General features: G+C 37.1%; 1 long non-coding RNA gene across 1 annotated transcript; it reads left to right on the top strand.

Moving 5' to 3' along the window:
- Positions 1-9,353: 9,353 nt before the first annotated feature.
- On the top strand, positions 9,354-22,787 carry LOC118175531. Its single transcript, XR_004755009.1, has 3 exons — positions 9,354-9,434; positions 14,785-14,853; positions 21,880-22,787. It is a non-coding gene; the product is annotated as an uncharacterized LOC118175531 (long non-coding RNA).
- The last annotated feature ends 1,674 nt before the right edge of the window (positions 22,788-24,461 follow it).

The raw sequence follows: 24,461 nt of genomic DNA, 5'->3' as shown, positions 1-24,461 counted from the left end.
GTGGGGTCACCGGTTGTTTTTGCCCCCCCCCCCCCCCCCCCCCCCCCCTTATTTTTTTTTTTTCTTACATCCTTTACATCCTTTAAACCATTTTTTTTTTTTTTCATTTACTCAAGTACAGGTTTTTGTGACAACAGATCCCATTTCAGAAGATTCAAGAAAAATCAGTCTGCTTCCCTTACGGCAAATGTTTTTAAAGAAGTATCTTGCTCATCTATGAACTACCTATCACTGTTTCAATCCATTAAGACTGGGGTGTAAGTGAGCTTGAAAATAAGGAGTCTTTTGAGACCACCTTTCCTACTCATCTTGACAACTTCTCACTGTTTTCATCTGTGCTGGCCCCAGATGTGTCTGACAGCTTGCATTATGGTCTTATCACCTGGTGTCATACCATAAACTTTTCTGAATTTTATGGATAAATGGAGTGACAAACTGTAGTTTGACAAATGGACCAACATGCTTTTAGAAACTATGGGGTGGGCCACTGAGTATATGAAGGGGACAGGATTTAACTTGTGTCTAGCCTTCTTAGACAACTGATATACAAGATATTTCAGTTAGCAAAACAGCTGAGAATGAAGTGGGGCAAGAGCCCAGCCAAGAACAAAGATTCCCCTGAGGTCCCAGAAACATTACCTATGAGTGATATGAACTATGTAATCTGTGACAGTTCTGCTAGTTTTGCTGAATGTGTGACATCTGCATATGGCATAATAATGCTTTTTCACAGGAAAGTTGAATTAATGCTGCATGCAGATGATATAAAGATATATTAAACTCTGAACTTCTCCATGAATCTTCCTGCAGGTTGTAGCAGAAAAGCAGGTCTCTTACTTAAGGCATGGGATATGGTATTGACACTTACCTTTTAGGAATACTCTCCTGAATATTATAACACTCAAAATTCTGTTGAAAGTTAAAATACAGCAGGTGAAAGTCTGAATCAAAAAAAAAAAAGAAAATTCAGAATGAGAAAAAAGAACCTTGTTACCCATGTTAATGCAAAATGAAAACACACATACAAAGAGTACTCCCCTGAAATTAGTCAGTAAAATATCCCAGTATCTTTAGCCATTGAACTTTGCTCACTGTATCATTATGTCTATTTCCCCATCATACTTCTTGCAACTATTTGCTATAGGTCTTTCCAGTTTGTAAATATCAGAAGATATTTTTAAAAAAGAAATAGCCATACTTCAGTTGTTCAAACAATTTAACTCCCACTGTATACTAGAGTTAGAGAAGCCAAAGCAATAAAATTATTCCTGTTGAAAAATAGCATGGATCAATAACTGATTTTCATCCAGTTGTTGGGAATACCTGAAAAAACTGAGATGTTGAGACTGTTTTTCTGTTTCAAAGGGCAGTTTTTTTCTAATTCCCCACAAAATGAAAAACTGTTCTTTTCCCTGTACAAAAAAATGCAGCCTTACATGTATTGCACCCAGAAGGGTTAATCCTTCACAGGATTAAATGATCTCTTCCAAAACACACAGCAAAACATTTGAGGCTAAAGCACAAGACCTGTTACTCTGTGTCATATAGGATGCTTTCAGTTTAAAACCAGAACAAATTTTCCCCAACAGATCTGTTACAGCTCTTGAACTGATTTACCAAACAAATGGGTTCTGGACTTGTAAAAACCAAACTCAGCAGCAGCATGTCTGTGCAGTACTGTGCTGTACTGATGGCATTTCCCTGTGAGTCATGCATCTCAGGTAATACTCAGTAGTTTCTGGCAGTATTTCCTCTCAGTCTGCAATGTGAGTTGTCCTTCCATCCACAAGTAATGCATCATGATACCAAGTCTTTTTCACTGTGGAATTCACAGGCAGACTCATTGGCTCTATCAGCCTACAGTATTTTTTGCTGTTTTCATCCTTTTTTTTTTTTTTCTGGACAAATCCCTGCTCTAAAGAATCTCATTTGCAGGTACCAAGGTAACAGTAGAATGCAAAAAGGACCACGAATGAGCATGAAGAAACCCACCAGCAGAGTGAAGAGTAATCTGGCAGCTGTGACAGGAGAAACACTCTCAGATGTGTTTGGGATGATGGGAACACTGGATCTGCCTCAACATTATTGGGGGCCAAGGTTTTCCATTTGGTTTGGTCCGGGATACTGGTAGGGTCTGAATAATGATCACTGTAGAAAAAATCATGAGAACTTCGCAGTTAAATGTTAGCATGTCTTCTCATTTTGTCTTTTCCAGATGCACATATCAGCTGTAGGAGTGAATTAGTGCAAGTCCAAAAAGGATCGTTTGCTTTGCTTGTAGAAATCTTTTCTACTCATCCTGACTACTCATCCTGACTGCTTATAGAAGTCTTTTCTACTCATCTACTCATCCAGAAGGCAAGAGAAGAGGCAGGGACCAGTGGGGCTGTTTTTTTTTTTTTTTTTGTGGAGATCTAACTTTACTCTTCTCAGAAGAGCAAGTGGAATTAAAGGTGAGACTTTTTTTTTTTTTTTTTTTTTTTTTTTTTTTTTTTTTTAGTCTTTCAAGCAGGTATATTAATAACCCATGAACTCAGTGTCACTAGAGGGAACAGGGGCTTGGACTATTTCAAGAGTCAGAGGGAGATTTAAAAGGTGTGTGGATAACCACAGCATCCAGAATAAAAGAAAAAGATACAGTCCTCCACCCTCAGGCCAGATACCATGCTAGGAGATGGAAAGAGGCTTCACTGTGGGATGGTGATCAGGAGGGTCTTCTTACTGGCTGTGTTGTCCAGGGTTGAAGGAAGCAGCCTCCGATCCTACTTTACCTAGCATTTTTATCTGTCTATTGCAAACAATTTAAAACATCTAAAAACTCAACTGTAAGGTAAATCACTTGTGGTGCTAATTTAAATATCATTTAAATATCAATACCTTCTCCAGTTACAATGCACCCTTATTTGCAACAGACAATAAAAAAAGGACTTGTGATTAATAATCCAGAGACCTACCTTACCCAGGGAGCTCTGGGACTGTCTTTTCTGCTACTTCTTTCTTTCTACCCTCCACCCAAGTTTCCACATTCTTGTTTATACACAGTTTTACTGCATCTGATTTGATGCACGAGTAATATCCTTGATAGAATGTATGTATGTACACTCTCTTTCCTCAGAGGCCATATCCTGCCCTGATTCGTGTCATCTCCTGGAAAAATATCTCAGTGTTATGGACATCTCAGAAATTAATTGCAGATGTTACAAAATAATTGTAGCAAATAAATACACCAAGTAAGAGAAAATGAGTATTTCTCTATAAGTTTCTCAGTCACAGGAACATCATACTTCTAGTATGAAATACACAGCAAGAAGCATAAAGTTGCAGATTTAGTCTTAATAGGATATAGAAAAGAAAAAGAAATCCTTATCATTACCAATCATAAAATATTAATAAAATGATATTGTTAGTTTATGTTAGGACATTTGTCTTTTCAAATTTAAATTTGGAAAGATTTTCATAGTTATTTTTCACAGTTTTGTACATAAAGTCACTTGCACATCTAAAAACAGATAAGTCTTTAAATAAAAAGTAAAAATGGTTGTATGGAGTCTGAGAATATTCGGTGGAAAACAAAACAAAGAAAACAAAACAAAAAAACACTTGAATGGTGTCAATTTTTTCCAGTTAAAGTCACTGTTAAGCTGCAACATTGCATCTGTCATTTTCATGATTTTTGTTAATTAACTGATGTACATACCACTGTTAGTTCACTGAACTTACTAGTGTTACTAGTTTAGTAAACTGAAACTGAATGTGAGCATATGTAGAAAAGTTTTGTTTCTGCATAACCTACAAAGGAAACTTTTTTTTTTTTTTTTTTTCCTAATCAGATCAACTGCAAAGCATTCTTATTTTAGTGATAATCTAAAAAGTACTGTATTTCTGTAGAAACAAAGTATACTATATAGCGTTGCCAGTGTGTAGCGTTGCCATGTATCTTTGTTGGACTTAGTATTCTGCTTTTGACTCCTTAAAATACTTCACTGTATAATGCTACTTACATTTTATGAAAAATGTTAAGGTTTTAAATAACTAATTTTCATTCCTTAAATCGTTAGAGAAATATGTTTTAATACCAAACATTTCAAAATAATTATGTTTACTGCTCTTCATAGCTGTACTCAGATTTAAGTTTAGCTTGTAAAGCTAAAGCAAGGTTTAAAGCAAGAAAGAAATAAGAATCGTGTTAGATCAATTGCAGACTAAATACTCCTAAATTAGATAATTCCCCTAAATTATTAGGGATAGCAAAAGTTCAGATTCTTCCTCTCTTGTCATCATTGTTTCGCCATTCCCCCACCTTAGATAATAGAATTTGATTTCAGTATGTAATAGGAATGCATCTGGGAAAATTAATTCCAAAAAACTATGAAACTAGATGTGTAATGTTGACATGTAGTCATTCAAGAGCAAGAATTCTTAATATAAAATTAGAGCAATAAATGAAGAGACTTTGTCATGGTTTCTTATCATGCTAATACTCCAAACAGGAACACTCACTCTGTATAGTACAGAAGAACTGAGTTCTGAATATTGCAATATATGGCATTTTAAACAACCCTTCTTTCTTTTAACTTTTCATCAATACAAAGCTGTGATTATGTGCTCCTATCTATATAACTCACCTTAAATTACACTGCATTTATCCAGAAAATAATGTAAGTTCTAAGGAAATTAATTAAACTATGTGTTTTCTAAAATAGTGCACAAACCAAAAACTCTGTGAGAAGAGTAGCAGTTAAAAAGAAAAACAAGGGAACAAAATATGCTGGTTTTTACATTCAATTTTTTCCCCTTCAATACTCACTCATCTCTTTAAGATACATTCAAATGTAATTTGAATTGTGGTTGATTACTTTCAAATTATCTAATAATAAAGTGAACTTCAGCAGGTAATGCATTTTTATAACCTCATCTCTTTATCAACCAGTTATATCAATGCCGTTTAGCTTCTAACAGCAGGTAAACTTGCATTCTGATTAGACAATTTTCAGAACACTCGATTTCTGATATTTCTGCATTCTAAAACATCTAAATAGTAGATTTAATTTCTAAAAATGAATTAATTTTGTTAATTAACTGGGTGAAAAAAGCAATAAAATAGCCACAATTTCAGCTTTAAAGATGTTTACAGCTGCATTTTTCACCATGCTTAGTTTCTCAAACAAGGTATATAAAGTATTTATTTTGTCTCTCATTCTTCAACCTGAATTGAATATTTGTTCCTATTGAATCAGATTCCTCAAAGTCTATAGTAAGCTAATTCTTTGTTAATTTTAACATGGGTGAACTTAATTTTTCAGTGTACAAAGGAGCTTATGGTAAGTAGTTATGAAGTGAAATAGAAAATCCAGGGAGTAAAATTTATGAAGAAATGTGGCCAAAAGGATTTAAAATGCAGAATACTTAGGGCATTGCTAACCAGTAAATCCTTTTCTATTCTCTGATTAGCTACAGCAGCTGGTGATTCTTCAGTTTACAGGTACAGTATCAGTAGCATAGCATTTATTTTGTGACAAAGGAATACAAGTTGCCTTGGAGATTTTTAATTAACTCTTCTCATATAGCTGTGCCTGCTTATCATTTCAGTAGTTATTTAAGCTTCACATCAGATTTTGGATATTGTTCTTCAGAAATGTCTTTTTAATCTCCCCAAATTAGCATTTCAGCAAAATAGTGTTTCCATAGTGCACCACTCATTCCACTTTTTTTTTTTTTTTTTAAAGGTACAGTTAGTATTGACAACCATTAACAAAGACATGAAAATTGCAGGAATCTTAAAAGGGAATTTGTATGAATTCTTCAACCAAAACAAATTAATATTCTTATTCTGAACAAGAGAAGTCGTGGTAATTACTTTTCCATCTTTAATTAGACTAAGATGCTTCTTTACAACTTTTCATTATTTGTTTCCTCTCAATTAATTAAGGTGTTTATAAAATTTTTGGAGAGCATGATATTATTCACACTAACTTATTTGATGTAGTATTATTTGTTTATCAAATAAATTTACCTTGCAGAATCAACCTAACTAGATCATTTCCATTTTGGAATGGCTAATTCTCTCAACAAATGGGGTAAATACAAATCATTATTTTTTTGAATATTATTGTAAGAGAACAAAATTTTTAGAGGCAGAGAGTGCTGCTGATGACGGTAACATCCCTAGATGTCAGAAAATGTTTCCCTATACTGCTCTTTTTAGAAGTATGAAATTTATTGTCATCAGACCTGTTAATGTCATTCAACTAGCATCCAGGGTTTAGGATTTATTTATTTATTTCAGATGGATTATAAAAGCTATAAATGTTTCCAAGAATACAGAATTGGAAGCTTTTCCTACCCAGAAAATGGAGGGGTGAGTTTAAGCAAATATGATTTACAGATACAGGGTTAATGCCATAAGCTAGAGGGAGCTCCACCACAACGAAATACAAAGGTTTGGCTTCATTTATCAATGTGCTTTCCTGGCTTTGTCTGCTTCTGAACATAAAAGACCCAGTTTTATTGCAGATATTATCTACACAATTCTGTGATATGAATGTTATTGTTTAAACTGTTGCTGAAACATAAAACAGCTGAAACCCTCCACAAGCACCATATTTATGCCAAATCTTTTGACAAATATACAGTCAGCAGTCATTGGTTGTATTTTCTTTTTGTTTACCTTCACTGTCTTTGTCTTCATCATAATACTCAGCCATCTTTAATGAAAACACATCCTCTGTAAATCCAGAGTGCAGATATGCTTTAGGAACTGATCTTGTACCCTTAATTGTATAAGTTAATGTCCATCAGGTGTGAAAGAATTCTAGACAACCCCCACTGCAGACACTAATATCCTACTCCTTCAATTATTTCACAGTGCTCTTTCCAAAGTAATTTGCATCATCAATTCAACCTATTGAAAATTTGTTTAAGTCCACAACTGGGCTTAAAAAGTGATAAGCAAAGTGAAGTTAGTATGACCTGCTTGTAAAGAAAGTGTGACTATTATATAATAAACTAGAATATTAATAATCTGCATCCAGGAGAATGAGCATCCTGGGCACAAAGCAATCCATTAAAAGTCCAATAATTCTATACTAAGCTTGTTACCCATGCTGTAGTATTGGCAAAAGGACAGTATTTCTCCACTATTATTATTAGATACAATTTCAGTACGAGAATGATTTTATTTTTTTCTGTTTTATTTGCACCTCTGCCTTACCTTTGTGCACTGAAATTTCCTAGTCTACTTTTGAGGTTCTTCTTGCATACCTCCTGCTCCTTGATCTAAGCAGATGGTATTGCTCTAGTCATACAGATAATAAGAATTCACCTAATATCTTCTCATTGATTTTGGCTAATGAAATACCACTTCACAGAGAAAACAACAGCTGAAATCATCAGGCTGGGTCATGGCTGAGTGAATGAACTTTTATTTTTTTTTTCTATACAGAATGTGTAATTCATGCTGAATCATTTATTAAATTAATTTGGTGTCTCATTTGTGGAATACCCACAAGAAAAAGATGATATTCCAGTTTTTAGAAACCATATTTTTTTTTTTCTTTTGTGAGCTTTCTAAACTTTAAAATGTAATTGACCAGCCCTCCTGTCCTCCTCCATTTCACAATGAAGTGTTAGTCACAGTATTCTCTGATCAGAAAACAGGAATAAGATTTCCAAACAACATTGCTGTAAATGTTCTCCAAGCATAAATTTAAAACTGGGTTTCAGTAGATGCTGTGAAGAATACTTCAACATTTGCTGTGTATCTGCCTCAAGCTTAAAACCTACTACACTTAATCTCATTTCTGGAGAAAGGTTATAAGGATTAGAACTGTGTCTGGTGTCCATTTTCCTCTTTATTTCCACCAGGAGTAAAGATAGTGATCCAATCAACATGAGTCTGCAACATGGCCTCTTATTCTGGGTAACAGGAGGGGCACTACCCTCTGGTTTTGAACCCTGTGACAAACAGATGGCTGATAACAAAGCTTATGGGTACTGGTTCATTTAGTTCAGCAATGACAGAAAGAAAATTGCATGACTGAAGTCCCAGCATTCACATAGTTAGTGTCTCATAGCCATAAAAACAAGTAACTGAACCTTAAAACAATACATAGTTATTAATATTAAATATGTTTCTTAATTTCTGAAGAGTGCTTGAATGAGAAAATAAGGATGTCTTTGTCCTTCTTATTTCTGCTCCTTTGATAGGTTATGGCAAATTCCCTGAGTTATTCCTTTCACACAGGTATCGAACTGCGCAGCATTTTTTTATGAATCTGTAAATAATTTTATTATATATATATATATATATATATATATATATATATTTACATCTTAGAATATCTGGGGGAACCTAGAAGTTACAGTATGAAACCCAAAATATTTAAGTTCTCTAAGCAGTTTGCTAAACCTGCTGCTTATGCAGACATATACTCCCTCTTCCTAGGAAATTATGTTAACCAAAATTGTCATTAAAAAATCTATGGAGACCTCTCTGAAATGGTTAAAACAAGAAGGTTAAATGAAGGCTCAAATTTGGATTGAGCATCTTGAGTTGGAGACACCACCTTATATAGAATCATAGAATCATAGAATATCCTGAATTGGAAGGGACCCATAAGGATCATCGAGTCCAACTCCTAGCTCCACACAGGTCTACCAAGAAATTCAGACCATACGTCTAAGTGCACAGTCCAAACACTTCTTAAACTCCAACAGGCTTGGTGCTGTGACTATGTCCCTGGGGAACCTGTTTCAGTGCACGGCAACCCTCTCAGTGAAGAACCTCTTCATATATATATACATATCAGCCTTCAGCAGTGTGGAAATTCAAGTGCTGTGTTGCATTGGTGCATTTTTAAACTTTCAATCTTATTATCTATGCAGGTGTCTAATGACTGTAGAAAGAAAATAATCTCTATTAAGTGTGGGAGAGGAGCCCTCCAACACATTTGCAGCTTCAGCTGAAGCCGTGTCTGGGTTCCTCACAAGCTCCATCTTGTGAGGATACTTAATAAGATTAGTGATCTTAGTAAGATATTGACTAGGTCTAAAATCTTTATAAACATATCACCTAAAAAGTATGTACTAAGAAACTTAGTAACACTATCACCATCATGATTATTAGATGCTGTTCCTGACATCACTGAGGACTAGTATGCATAATGAAATCAGAGTTCTATAGAGTATTGTTTTCAGGAATTAAGCTTTTGAGACCAGATCAATAAGATGTGTGCAGCAAATCTATTTTGTGTCTCAGGTTTACAGTTTTGGTATGGAAAAGAAATAAAGATCTACCATGAATTTTCAGTCAATTACCTTCAAGCAAAAAGGGAAACCTATGTGTTCCTCTTCCAGAAGTCTTGCCTTGTAATTACCCTGGTCATAACCCTGTATGTCCACACTTCCACACCATTTTTGCTGAAAAGATGATCATGGTGAATAACTTCATAGAAATTTCTGGATGTCCTACTTCTTAGAGGTTATTTGTAGCAGAGATACATGCTTACTGGCAGTTCTTGAGTAACCCGTCATGGGTTACTCAACCCGTTTATTATGTCATGCTAGTAGACTGCATCCCAGTTACTTTGACAAGCAAAGCATAGGGTAGACACAGAAATATCCTCCCTGCTGGCTGCTACCATGGGGATACTTAGATGAGTTGGGGAAGTTCAGATGAGCTCCTGTATGCAAAAGCTAGCTGAGAGTTCAGTAGTTCCAGGTTTGTCTTACTGATACAAATATGCTTTTTTTTTTTTTTTTTTTTTTTTAAATAATTGAATACACAAACTTCATAAAATGTTGTTATAATTGGGAATCTTTTTTTAATGTACTGATAAGAGTATTCTGCCTTAGGAAGCTTGGGCCACTATCAAAACTGACCAAACCGATTTTCCAGTCCAATCAACACTTCATTCAGTTTGGAACTCCCTGGATTCACCTAACACTTACTTTAAAAAACATTGCTGTTTGCAATCAGCATTGTAGAAATGGTGATATCAGGTTTCACCTTGCTTTTTCTTTGTATCTTTTGAACCTTAAGTACACGCAAATTACTGTAAAACCTGAGAGGAGTGTTGAGGTATATTATTTTGCACAATTAAGTTTGTTGCAGTACCTAGGAGAGTCAGAGTTAATATTGTTGGCCATTTCTCTTCATTGATAACCTGTAAAAGTCAAAGACTAGAGACAAGTTCTGAGATATTGGAGAATCAGTCTTTTTCTTAACTTGAAATTCATTAACAAATTCCAGAGGTTAGCTGGATATAATCTTATTTTGAACAGGAAAAACAATACTGTCTTCAGTTGTCTTTGGATCGCAATTGGTAGTCTCAGCAGAGAAAGCACTATGTTTGATCTTGCACCATTGTCAGATCAAGATAACATTGCTGAGCTTGATTCAGACCTTTGCTGATACTGTAGTTTATCCTTTGGTATTACAATGATTATAAATAAGATCATATTTGGATCCCAAGTAGCAAACGAACAAAAAACTAAAATAGTTTCTGTAGATCCTACTAGATACGGAGAGCTAAGGTGAAATAAATAACCCATATTCTGGCATTTTCAATCTGTGTAGCCCTCACAAGCCTTTCGTCTTGGAGGTAATGAGAACCTTACAAGGAATCTTAAGGTGATAATTGGGCCAAGGATTTCCAGGTGGAAAAAGTGTTTGCTTGGCTAAAGGGTATGATGTTTTGTGATGCAGAAAAGTAAGAGACTTCTCATAGCTCTTAGTTCAGGTAAAGTTTAGGAGATTTCTTGATCAGAGTTCAAGTCAACAACAACAAAAAATTAAATGCCTGCCTAATGCAGTATGCATTATGACAAGGGGAAAAATGCAGTGCTCATGGTGCTCTTGAATTATTTAATGATCCTGAGCATAATTACCAGGCTGTCTCAAGGAATATGTAATTCTTCTTGAATTATATTACATTTACTCTCTAATTGCAAAGTGGATAGAAAGCTAAACGGGTCCTTGTAATGAAGTGATACAGCGTTTAGAGGCCTTGTCCAGTAGAATTCAAACAAAAAGTTTTAGCAGTGATGTTAGCAATTGCAGGACCAGTATTTAAGGTTACCTGCATATGAGTTGGATCTTCACCTTGTGGGGGTTAATGGAAAGACCATTTTCTGCTTCAGTGGGTTCCCAAGCAGGCCCTGTATGAGTGGCAGGTCCTTGTCAATAAGTATGCAAGAAATGTTTATCCTTCTGAGAACTCTAACTACACAGAACTAGCATTAGTTTGCAGGTCAGGGCACTTGTTTCCAGCAAAATGTCTGAACTTGTTTCTTAAAGGATTTTAAGTTCTGTAACACAAAAGCAAAGTGCTTATTAATTTGTAAATATTCTTAAAGATCACATGAGAAAAAAGCATTTCTTTTGAAAGTATTTTTTCTTTCCCTCTCCCAGCTTGAAATAAACTGTCACACTTTCCAATGTAGCTGTTCTAAAGAAAAACATGTTTTGGTCAGAAGTAGCAAAACAAAACTGGTTCTTTCTCAATAAATTAGGGTTGCTTACACAAAAGTGTACTAATATCTGTCCTGAGACTACCTCCTCATTCTGCTGTATCCCCTTAAGATATGTTGCAGAATGTGGTATATAAGCAGAATTTGGTATCACAGTGCTGTGCCTCTAATTATCATTGTAGACTTTTTAAGAGAGAATTTCTCAGATAAAGTTTGTTTTGGCTTAATTTGCTATTTAGTATTAAGTATTTCAGTATTAACAAGTTATATTAATAAGTTCTTACTGGCTTGATGAACAAACATGAAAGAAGCAATTCTTAGAATTTGTTATCAAAGTACAAATGATAGCCATCATTTCTGTGTCACAGTAATGAATAGCTAGAGGAAGCAATATAGTCTGAAAGGCTTTCTGAATGTTAAGTGTAGAGTTAACTGGTTGACTGTCTTCAGTTTGTTTTCTTGGTTTGCTGAGAAGTCCTGCTCAGCACCTTTGCAAACTGCCTAAAAACAATAAAAGAAGCTTTTTAACTATGTTTGTTTCTTTGGCATATATGATACTGCCTTAGACTTCTGATACAACCACTTGGGATGCAGCATTCATAATGTAGGTTTCCTGTCATACTGGCACCTAGCAAGTTGCCATAGTGACAGACATAAGAAACATTACTTCAGAAATGTTGCTTTATTAGAGTTAAAGTGCATTTTGAAAAAGGATCAAATTTCAAGTTACTCCCTCTGCTTTATACAGGAATAAGCAGAATTATTGGTTTCTACTAATAATTATTTTGAACTGGCCCATCCCCAAACAAATACATTTAAAAATATGTTGCAGTGTACTGTACGTGCTTTGCAGTACTTTTTAGTAAAATAGGCCAACATTCCCCCATTTTTCCCTCTAACAGTACATACACACACATACTACTGCTTTGCTATATTTAAAACTGGCTCTGCTTTCAAACAGAAGTGCTAAGTCACTTCCTTCTTTGACATGCCATATCTTTTATTTATAAGGAATATCTTACTTCAGACTCCATCTATTTTGTTCACATTACTGTAGAAGAGACACAGAGGAGGACATCTGGGGAGATTTCTGAAGTATTCATGACTATGTTATGTTCCAACAAATTAATCAAATAACAAGCATTGTGTAAGCAACAGAGCTGCCTAGCAGGTCTATGCTGAGCAAATCTCTAAGATCTAAGATGGGCTTCCCCACATGAACATGAAGCTTACGGAGATTCAAGCTGAAAAACTCATCAGCCATGCTATCATCCTGCAGTGCAGATACCATCACACAGCTGGGTCTATCAGCATCCCACTTCTCCACTGATTAAACCTATCCCCACTATTTTGCCTGATAAATATTATTAAAGGATGCACTCGTGAGGAGGAGGGGCTGGGTCATATCTTAGAAACAGGTGAATTGAAGGTATGCAGGAGAAATGTTTAGCCCCCTGAGAGCGTTCTGGTTGCAGGGCTCCACTTCTCTGCAAATGCAGGTGAGTGGGTGTTTGGGATGCCTGGCAAGCATGGTCATACAGACACAGGATGCCCTGCTGCCCTCCTTAAGTGCACGAAGCACCAGCAGGGTTGTCTGCCAGCCAGTGAAAAGCATTCTTCCCTGAAGCACCGCTGATATACCTAAAGTATTTCATTCTTGCTATTTAAAAATGTACGTTAGAGATGATGTACAGTGCTGTACATGACCTAGTTCTGTTCATCCAGAGAAGCAACTGCATTTCTGTGCAACTCATGCAGGCAGTCATGAGTGCAATCAAATGTAGAATCTTCATGGTCTTGCAAGTTTCACTTTTCCATTTGCTGTTAAACATCACTTTGCTGTACACAAGCAGTAAGTAGTTAAACCAATTTAAAGTACAATTCATACCCCACAACCATTGCCAGCTCTGCATTTAAAACACTAGTCTGAACCTACCAGAAGAAGCCCATATTACTCCAATAGCTGAAAGTTGTCCTATAAGGAAATTGCATTACAGAACTATTGACAATTATTAATAATATTGTGGCCAGTTGATTGCCTAACAAAAGAGGAATATGCTATAAATGTTCCTATTAGTTTTTGAAACAGCACAGATCTAGATTTAGATTTTACAGCTTGTTCTTTGATATCCTTTGCTTTCCATTTCTGTAACTCATAGACAGAGACAATTTCTTTTGGAGACAACTGCAAAGGACTGATGTAGTATTCAAATCCTGTACTCTTGTACATCTAATTACCTGTGTACTAATAGCTCATACTAACTAGTCACAAAGTAAAGCGCTCTGACTTCAAACCTACACAGCGTACTCCTTCTGAAACATACAGTACAAGTCAGATCCCTTCTTAAGAGGATAGCCTTAATGTTGTAACAGCTCTTTTCTTCCTACCTGCTGTGACCCCTTGTTCTCCAGGCTGGGAACTCTGAGTCACTCTAAAATTCCCTCAGTGCACCCCATGCTGTGAATACTAATGGTCTTCCTCTTAGGGAGATTAGACTTATTTAGGTTTGCCCATTCCTCATCTTTCTACTTAAGTAGACCTGGATCTATTTGCATTTATTTAACACAGAGCTTCAAGTACCACCACAAGCAATAAGGACTATCATTGGATGAATTCTTGTCTTGGATAATTTTATTTTCTATCTGTCAGTTAGCAAGTGGGCGAAGAACTAAATTAATGTGTAATGCTCTGTGTTATGAATTGTCATTTAAAAAAATAACACAACTAGCTATTAAAGTAAAATTCATCATGGCTTTCCTTTGAAAAGAGACTGTACAATTTCTACAGTGAAGCATAAAAAAACTAATATCATTCCACCTCAGTCCTTTCAAAAGATTGTCAGTGAAATTGGTGGTCTGTCCAAGAAAGAATCATAAGATCCTGAATGTGCAGGAGTTGAACCCTGGTTCCTGATCTCAGTTTCATACCTCTCATGCTAATATTGGTTATATGGATGTAAACTGAAGAAAGTTTGGTAAAGTCACAGACACATGATACTTTGCATATGTTAAGGACTGAGGCCAAATGCTCCCACACAAGCTCCAGAATTTTGGGTTAATTCAGACCAATCAGCACCGTTATTTAAGTGGTTACCACTAGGCAGCTGTATACTTAGATAACAAGTGATTAACATGAAGGTATGGAGTGGAGTAGTAAGAAGTATTATTTAAAATAACTCTTTTTTTTTTTTTTTTTTAATTTCCAAGACACGTCAGAAAAAAAATGTTATAAAAAGAAGATGGGGTTCTGGCTAACTTACAAGACAGAAAGAGAATTTAGCTTGAATACAAGAAAATAAATTAATGTTTCTGTAGGACTTTGGAGAATATTCTAATTCAATGGGCAATCAGCTGAATTTACACTAAAGCAGCATGTAAACTGGGGTATTTGGACATATCTTTGCAGCTTTTCATTATAACTTTGGTTAAAAAGCAAGCAAGCAGTTAGCTGCCTGTGCAGTGCTGTGAGTGGGACTCTCTGGGTGGATGCTGGGAGCCTTTGCAGGATCTCACCTTTGAACATTTGAGCAACAAGTCATACAGCATTTTCTATTTTTTATATGCATCAGAGCAATTATTTAGGCTCAGTGAGCCATTTCTTACTTTTAATTACATCAAAACAAGTCTCTTACATAGTACTGAGATTTAAGGAAATACCATACGGTTGTGAGTGGTGATGTACTGCAATCCCTTATTTGTATATATTATGACATACATGACCAAGTCTCACTTAACACACAGATAGGAAGGTACTAACTTCACTTAATATATTTTCATGTCATTTTACTATGTAGTCCCATGTATAAACTACTTTACAACTTCTCACTTCTCAACTGTAATCTGAATACAGAGGTTAATCTTCTTCTTCTCCTTCTTCTTCTTCTTCTCCTTCTTTTTTTTTTTTTTTTTTTTTTTTTTTTTTTTTTCTTTTTTCTGGAGGGGGTGGGGGGAGAGGTGAGATGTGGTGTGTGTGCAGGGTGAGGTTTTAACCACAGTTCCACAGGGACTGCCATCATGTCAGTATGATGAAGTGAATAGCTAAATGGTCATTGAGAGAACTGCACAGGAGTGTTTCCTATTGCCATTGTGTTCAGGCAACATTCACACAGTTCAGCAGTATTTCAGATGTTTTTTATAACAATAGGAAAAGCTCATTCCTGAGCTCAATTGGTCTTCATACAATATCTTAAATTCCTTCAGTAAAGATGGAGTATACTAACATGATTTTGACATGGAACTAGAAAACAGTAAAAATAATTAACATGTGGAAAACATGCCCGTTTTCTCATCAAGAAAAGACTGAAACCCTCTTCTACTGAAACTTTAAAAGTATGAGTAAAAATAAGACCAGGAAGTTAGGATGGAGTACTGAAGACCATGCAGTTCAGCATGCAACAGGCAAACAAACATAGTAAGAAGTGTCTGCAGTTGTGATTGTAGGTAAACATTGGTGGTTTTTCTGAAAGGTGGTCCCTGATTTGAATGAGCTCATGAACGAGGTGGACGCAGAGCTAACGGGCATAATTTTCTGCAGATTACACCAAAGGCTGTGGAAGGAAATGTGTATTAAGAGGAGTTACAACTTCAGTGTTCTGCAAAGTGCACACTGAATTTGACATTCGGAAAGATGAAGGTAGTTAAGGATCCAGCTATTAAGCTTGAGTCAAATTGGTGACCTGGCTTTTCTCAGGTGTGGGAAATGGGGTGAAAGGAAGCAACATGTGACAGACTTTTTATCAGGTGGTATTCTGTATAAGCTCATGCAAACATCGTCTTTTCTTTCCTTATGTATCTGCATGAAGCCATGCATTTGTGGTTTGCTGTGTAATTAGTTTTTGTGCTGAGAGAAAACAAGAGAACTTCTTGTTGGATGGATTAAAGGGATCTGTGCTCTACAGCATTTGAGTGACAAGAACCATGTCAAACCAGTCTGCTGTCAAGCTGAGGAAAAGTAACAGAGCAGTCTGTTCTGTCAGAGCGAGACAAGGTTTCCCACTTATGAGTGGCAAGAGACAGGCATAAACTAGCCCCTTCAAAGAGCAGCTACAGGTGACTGGGTCAAAACAAATGGAGCAGAGCTGGTAGAAGTAAGTCCTGTAAGCAAAGAGCATGATTCCTCTTTGGCTTAGTGGAAGCTCTCCAGCTGAAACTTGTATCTTCCCATCAGGAGAATCAGAAGATGATGTCAGGTCTAAGTGGGGGAAGGGGAGGAAACAGGTACAAGCTTTGAGAAAATATTTCCTACATTGTGGACACTAATTTGGAATAGAATTTACATTGCAATATTCAGTAACAGTAATTTTTGTATAGTAAAAGATGAGGGAAAGTATGTTGATAAAATATGATGAGAAAAACAGAGTTCCCTTTGCCTTTGGCTCAGTGTGAATGTATCTGAAATTCAACCTTCAAGTCAATCAGCAGCTGAACCAGAATAAATGATGAGGAAATGAGTGAGAGATTCTCTTTTTAGCTTTTAGTTGCCAAGAGTTCTGCTAACAACAAATGTCAGTTCAGCAGAAAGCATGAGAGTGCTATAGAGAGGTTGAATATACACTGGGCTTGTGCTAGTGCTACTTAGCCCCTTAGAAGTTCCCACAAATGGGGAAGGCTCAATGATGGTCTACTTGAATTTCAGAATTTCTCATTCCTGCTTATTGCATTAAGATTAATGTCCAAAATAGTTGGTTCCCAGTTTCACAGACTCTCACAGTATCAATTATTCGAAGTCCATATCCTTCAACTGCGGCAGAAGTAAGCTGCTGAGGAAGGGATACTTCAAATTTGGATTTGTAGAATTAATTCCATGCTGGGAAAAACTTCCTCTAATGTGAAATTGTACATACATTCTGAAATCTGCAAACAAATCAAATACACCTCTAGCTTGTATAAACCTAGATACATTTTAATGAAAATATTTGCTGAATATGGAGATTGCTACCTTGAAATTATATGCTAAGCAATAGCCTACTAAACAACAGGCTTTGGCTAATAATTTCATCTCAGAAGACTGGAAAAGGAACACAGAAGGTCTCATCTCTAGGCATTTCTGTTTCTGCAGTCCTACCTATTGGAAGTGCAATTTAGCCCCTCTTGCTCTCCTCCTGTCTACATATATGTGAAATCAGGAGTGCTGACATGTGCATGAAAAAATGGCATGGAAATAGTAGCATTTGGGGGAGATGAAGGAAGAAATGTAGAAACCTTTGGATGTTGCTACAGATAATTATTTTTCAGGAAATGGGCTACTACTACTACAAAAGGGTGAGGAGAAAGGAGACACAAGAAGTTTCTCTAGTGACATTAGCCATGTCACTTCACAATCAGCTTGTTTTCTTTCAGGTTTTACCTCTTAGAGTGTTTGGGAGAGGTGGATGAGTGCAGATGCTTGTGCAGTCTTGCATCAGAGTTAATACTGAGAAAACTTTAAAACTGTCTTGACTGTCTGTAGCTCCATTGCCTGCTGTTCAGTCATTCATTCATGCTTCATTTCAGACATGTCAAATTTTTTCATGTAAAACATGAACAAATCTATAGTGATTCTACACAAAAGCAAAGAGGATCCAAATGTGTTGACAGAAGCAGGAGCTACAGGGTTAAAATTAGTAAGCAGAAGGATGTTTAATGTGTCTTCTCCACTACAGCCAACCGCCTGCACTTGGTAGTGCAAAGCATGCTTAGGGCTGGGCTTGGGTACACCGAGCTTCCCCCTTCATCCCATGAAGCACTGGCATTGCATCTTTGCCGTGGTTTGAAGATTGTGTCTAGCTCTCTGTGGGGCAACTCTTTGCATTCTCTCCCTCTGCACATGTGCAGTTACAGGCACAGAATACTATGTCAAATAAGCAGCTGTAGCTATAAAAGTATCACCAGTGCTTAGGCTGGAGATGTGCTGTGACTACATCTGACCACAGGGACTGGTATAGTCTCATCATTACCTTATGTTCTGCAGATCTTTTTGTGATCTTTACCTGTTGTGAATCATTGTATACCTAGATTGTCAGCTTCTCAGGGACAATTAATGACGGCAACATAGTAAAGCTGCAGTTTAGATGGATTAATGTGTGGCAGAAAGATGTGTGCCATAGCAATGGTGAAACTACTGTGAAATGCATGAGGAGTAGTAGGGCAAACAGGGCAAAGAAAGTGATTTAAATGCCCTAAAGAGGAATGAACAGCTGGGCAATACTGATGCAGGAGATGAGGAAATAAATCATTTGGTGATGATCAGCAAAATGATGGCAAGAAAATAACCAGCAGGGTGAAAAAAAAACAGACATGCAAAGGGCGAGGCTCACTGTAGTAGCAGTATAGCCATTTGGTCAATAGTAGCAGTGTTGAAGTTGAGAATTGCACGCAAAGCTTTTAGAGCATATATAACCCATAAAATCATAAAATCTACAGTCTCTGTTTACAAAGTAACAATTTTCTTCTCTTTCTCTTTTTCTCTCTCTCTCTTTCTTGCTCTCTACCTTACTCTATGACTCTGAAATGCAGACAAGTTAGCACAAGAACATCAGAGAAACAAAAAATCATTAATCAACTATACCTTCAAGCTATTATGCTTATAAGTGTCAAGACAAAAATAATGAGTAATGATTTTCTGCAACACACTTTCACAAATGGTTTTTAAAAAATATCAGCTTTTCTGGACCACACTTTTTCTCCAGCTGAAAGACATGAACATGTTAAAACACAGTGGTGTTTTAATGGACCAAATATAAAATGTAAAAAAGGGTTGAAAGATCTGGGAAGATCTTGTCTATAGTGACTTGGAGCTCAACAGCAGCAAGAAGCCAATATGGCAGATTCAAGTGACTAATTGAGAAAGACTTTCACACACTGGTTAGAACCCAGAGAAAAGGGCTTCTGCATTCATTTGCCGTGTTGTGGAGTAGCAAAAACTCAAGAATCAGCCATTTTGACAGTCTTGTAACTCACAGAAGCCTTTGAAAACAGAAATTCATGATGGTCAACTTTTATTTTTCCATGAATACTTGGTGCATTGAGTTGTCTCAGTTTAAGAAAATCTTCCAGATTTTCTTGTCAGGAACTCAAGGAGAAGGCATGCAGGCATCTGATACTTTCCTGTTGCTGGATATTTGCAATATGATGCAAATATTTCCTACATCCTGCTTCTGTTAATGTCTTGTTATTATTTGAAAATAGAATTTCTTTTTAACATTCTACACACCAGGAATTTCTTCATTGCATTTAAGATGAACAAACACCTCAGAAATAGTATCATTATAAAGGGCCAGAGTGTTTGCTTTGTGAAACACTATCTGGGGGGGGGGGGGGGGGCCAACAAACACTTAAAAAAATTGAATAGGTCAAACAAACTTTCACAAAACTCCAATAACTGGAAAACTGTCAACTGTCAATGATCTTACTTTTATATTATCAGCTGAGATAACAGTTACTAATATTCTGCATTTTATACTCTCAAAACATAGCAGTAGGAAGGGAAATGGACAGCTAAGAAGCTGTACCTGGATGCGGTCTTTTGTGAACACCTTAATGACTGTGTACTGCCCATTTGGAGACAGGAGCAGTGACTGCACGTTGCAAAGATCTCAGCTTTGGCAGGTGCTGTGTGGGGGATCCGCTGCTGTCCCCCAGGCCCTGACTCTGCCAGAACAGTAGACCACGGCCTGACAATGACAGTCAGAGATGCCAGTGGCAGTGGTGCACAGGCACAACTTTGGAAGCAGATGTGGTGTTTCTTGAGAGCAGGAGGTGTGTGACACAACCATGCTTATCTGTGAATTCTACTGCACAGCAAAGCCATCGCCTGTAATGTTCTCCAACAATTCCTTTGGAACATTTTGCTTTGTGAAATGTCACTCCTTCATTCCCTACTGCAGTCAAGGATCCTCTGTCCTTATCTTGACATTAAAGAAATGGATTTAATTGTCAGTCTTCTAAAACAAGCGTTTAATTCCATTCTGTGGGGAATAAAGACACTCTTAAATAATTGAGCAGCTAAGAGATTGGTTATTTCTGTTTTCATTGCCCATATTGATTTAAGTGTAGTTAATCCTTTCAAATACCCATGTCACACAGAGCCCGATGACTCTCTTTAGGGCAATATTGTTCCTCTGGCTAGATTATTTGACATCAAGCATTGTAATGCCACAATAAATCCTTCATATGGGCTGTTCTTTTCAAAGAGAAGTACCAGATGGGGACTTTGCCTCTTACATTAAACTCTTGGTTTTACTAGTCAGAAGTTGGGTTTGTGAATAATTTTCATTAAATTTTCTTTTGTGCCTCATAAAAGCTACCTCTACAACAGTGTCATTAAATAATCAGAAGTCCAATTAAACAGGCATGTGGACATAAAACAAACCAAGGTGTTCCCCTCACTGCAAATTAAATGTAGTTGTGTGTAAAATAATCTCAATAATTTGGGATATAAACAAGTACAGAGCTTGTGGAATAGATTTTACAGGTACAAAAGTAAGTATGGCTGAAGCCAAGAACTAACAGACATGTTTTTCAAGTCATTGCAAGTTTACTCTCTTCTAGTTACGTCCTACATCTGTCTGTCTACCTTGAGTTCATAGAATCATAGAGTGGCTTGGGTTGGAAGGAACCTATAATATCATATAGGGGATCTTAAAGGAAACTTAAAGATCATCCCTGCCATAGGCAGGGACACAACCCACTAGATCAGGTTGCTCAGGGCCTCATCCAACCAGGTCTTGAACACCTCCAGGGATGGGGCATCCCCACATTCTCTGGGCAACCTGTTCCAGTGCCTCACCACCCTCTGAGTGAAGAATTTCCACCTAACCTGTAATCTAAATCTCCCCTCTTTTAGTTTACACCATTCCCCCTTGTCCTGTCATTATCTGACAAAGCAAAAAGTTGCTGTCTATCTCTAAGTGTCCACCTTTAAGACCACTTAAAAGGCTAGTACCATGCAGGGATGCACTCAGGAAGAACAGGAGCACAGCCTGACTTTCTGATATCCCTGTGGTAGTGGGTGACAGAGCTAACAGCAGGATTAACCGGGCTCAGTTCTCATCTCACTGACAGGGCAGTACGGACTGTTGAAATTTTCCTCTGGATCTATTATATCAAAATATAAGACAATGTTTCTATTGAAATTCTTGATAATCAGCCAAGAGCACTAAAGTCCTGGCCAGCCGGCCAGTTCAGAAGACATTACTCTCTTCTAATTTAAGTCTTATCACTGCATTACTTTAGAAGTAGCGATAGCAGGACCAGGGTTCATAGTATTCATTCAGGTTTCAGTCTGCAATGTGGGAACTGAGTGACTCTAATATCAATGATCTTGAAGCTACCTGCACCAGTCCACCTTTACATTAACCTAGGAAAAAAAAATATGTATATATATTTAATTTATTGATAAGAAATTCAGTTTTTATGGCTGTTTTTTTTTAGTAACCAGATGTGTTCTTGAATTTCCTGAATTTTATGTATCATCTGGATGAAGCATCTGGATCCACCTCATTGTGTAGCCTTTACTGACACAAAATACTTTGGACTGGCAGGTAAAGGAAACCAGAATCAGCTGGTAGTGTTCAGCTTGCTCCAAAGCTTGTTGGATTGCCCTTAATGACTACATTAAGCTGATCAGAAGCAGAGGGGAGCTGGTAGCTATGCAAGATACTGAACTTGCTTTCTAATCCCAGCTCAGTCAGAGTGCTATTTTCCTATATCTCTGTGAGCAGTGAATTCTCACTTGGACTCATCCAGGAGACAGAAATGTTTCTGTGTATGGAACTGGAAACATGGTCACTACTCAGCTAAAAAAATGTATCTGCCGCTGGTGGAACCCGGAAGAACAACAAACTCACATTTCTATGGACTCCTAGCAAAACATAGCCTGTTTTTTTCCCCTGAAGATAAATTTTCACAGACACAATGCAGCCACACTGTATTTATAGCTGCAGATGGCTGTTCTTTCCCCTTAGCCTCACAAGTGTGTGTATCAAACAATAGGAAACTCTGCAGAAGTGTTTTTCATCGTTTTGTTGTATGTGAGCCTGTCATTTACGCACAGCCTCTGTGGAAAATATCCCCTCCCTTTTCTGCCATTTGAATGATGTTTCCCTTCAGGGGTATTCTTTTCTGAAAAGTCAAATTAATGTGTTCTGTGTGGTGTAGCATACAACAAATGCCATGAACTCCTCCCCTCAAGCAAGCTGAACAATCCCTGCAGACCTGTGCAGGCATCACGGGCCCATTCTTAATATTCCAGAAGTGACTTTTACAATTGAACGGGTTATATGGTATGTTGTGTGCTAGCAGTGTCACTGGCACTGTCAGAGTACAGCATCTTGATTTGATTGCACCAAATGTCCTAATGTCAGAAAATGCATGGGAAATAGTGGCTGGGTTTGTTCAGTGCCCTAAATTAACATGCAGAACTGAAAGTGATCAGAGGAGCATCTTGAAGATGATGCAATGATGTTGGTGTTGGCCAAGATGAACACTCAGAAGATCCACCTTGTCTGGAAACCTTCTCAGCACAGATAACATTTCCAAAAGTGTATCACACCAGAGTTCTACTTTTCTTATAAAGTGTGATGAATACATTCTAGTTTTACCAAATCTAGAATATTAAAATGGATATTTTTTTTTAGCCCATCTTTGCATTTTCCTTTTCATTTGCCCAGGATGGACATAATTTTCTTTGTTTCCCAATTTTGCTCTGTTACTTTGAGGACTGAGAATGGTTTTCAGGATTGCCTTCACTTGTAGTATTAATATGGACATAATATTTCACTGAGACTGGTTTTCAGGATAACCTTCACTTGCAGGGTTAATATGGACTTAATATTTCAGAAGCATAAAATGGTTTCCAGAGGTGTGTGGAGATCTTATTAACACCAGTGACAGGACCCGCGGGAACGGGGTTAAGCTGAGGCAGGGGAAATTTAGGCTTGACATCAGGAGGGGGTTCTTCACAGAGAGGGTGGTTGCACACTGGAACAGGCTCCCCAGGGAAGTTGTCACTGCACCGAGCCTGTCTGAATTTAAGAAGAGATTGGACTGTGCACTTAGTCACATGGTCTGAACTTTTGGGTAGACCTGTGCGGTGTCAAGAGTTGGACTTGATGATCCTTAAGGGTCCCTTCCAACTCAGGATATTCTATGATTCTATGATTTTCAGAGAAGAGAGATGCAGGAAAGGAAGGAAGCTCCATATAGTATTAAGCATTATCTTTTCACTGATCACTTAGACAATTCATCTTGTTGCTTCACAGAAAAATAGTCTTCTGTTGTATTAACTTTTCCAGGTGGATAGTGGATGCTGAATATGCAGTATGCTAAAACCCCAACTTTTCAAACCTAAACTCATCAGTGCATACACAGAACTGTGCCAATGATGGCAATGTGTGAATTCCTGGCACCTGTATCAGTGTACAAGCTGGACTGCAAACCTTGGCACAGCCCAATGCTTTGTTCATGTGATCCTTTTCCAAGCCTGTCCTCATTAGCTCTGCCTTTCCTATTGCAACACAGATTGCTAGTCCACTTTGAAGGTTGTTCTCAAATTACCAAACACCTCATTCAGAATAGAAATATTGCCTCCGTCTTCAGCAAGAGCAGCTACCACTGTCCATAAATTAAAAAGGTTTAAAATCTCTTCCCTGTAGATCATTACATGTCTATCGTGGCTGTTCTTTATTCTAACTAGAATGATGAGGTTCATGAGTAAAAATGTATTAGAAACCAGACAGACAAGGAAGCTCTGCAAACCCAAGCAAGTGGGTATTTCAGATTTTGTGTGTGCAAGGGTGCAGATGTTCATTATACTTGTGGGTTGTAGAAAATCAGTTTCACATCTGTTCACTGAAGAGACTGCAGAAAGCATTAATGTCTATTACTTGTCTGATCAGGCTATTTACAGCATAGAAGTGCAACTATATATATATATATTTTTTAAACAACAACAACAAAAACAAAACAAGTCAAAACAAAACAAATATTGGTTGCCATTCTTCCATTACCTTGCC

The sequence above is a fragment of the Oxyura jamaicensis genome, chromosome 17 (assembly GCF_011077185.1).
Source record: "Oxyura jamaicensis isolate SHBP4307 breed ruddy duck chromosome 17, BPBGC_Ojam_1.0, whole genome shotgun sequence".
Lineage (NCBI taxonomy): Eukaryota > Metazoa > Chordata > Aves > Anseriformes > Anatidae > Oxyura > Oxyura jamaicensis.
Note: the sequence above shows the minus strand (reverse complement) of the source record. Positions and strands in the feature narration are given on the sequence as shown.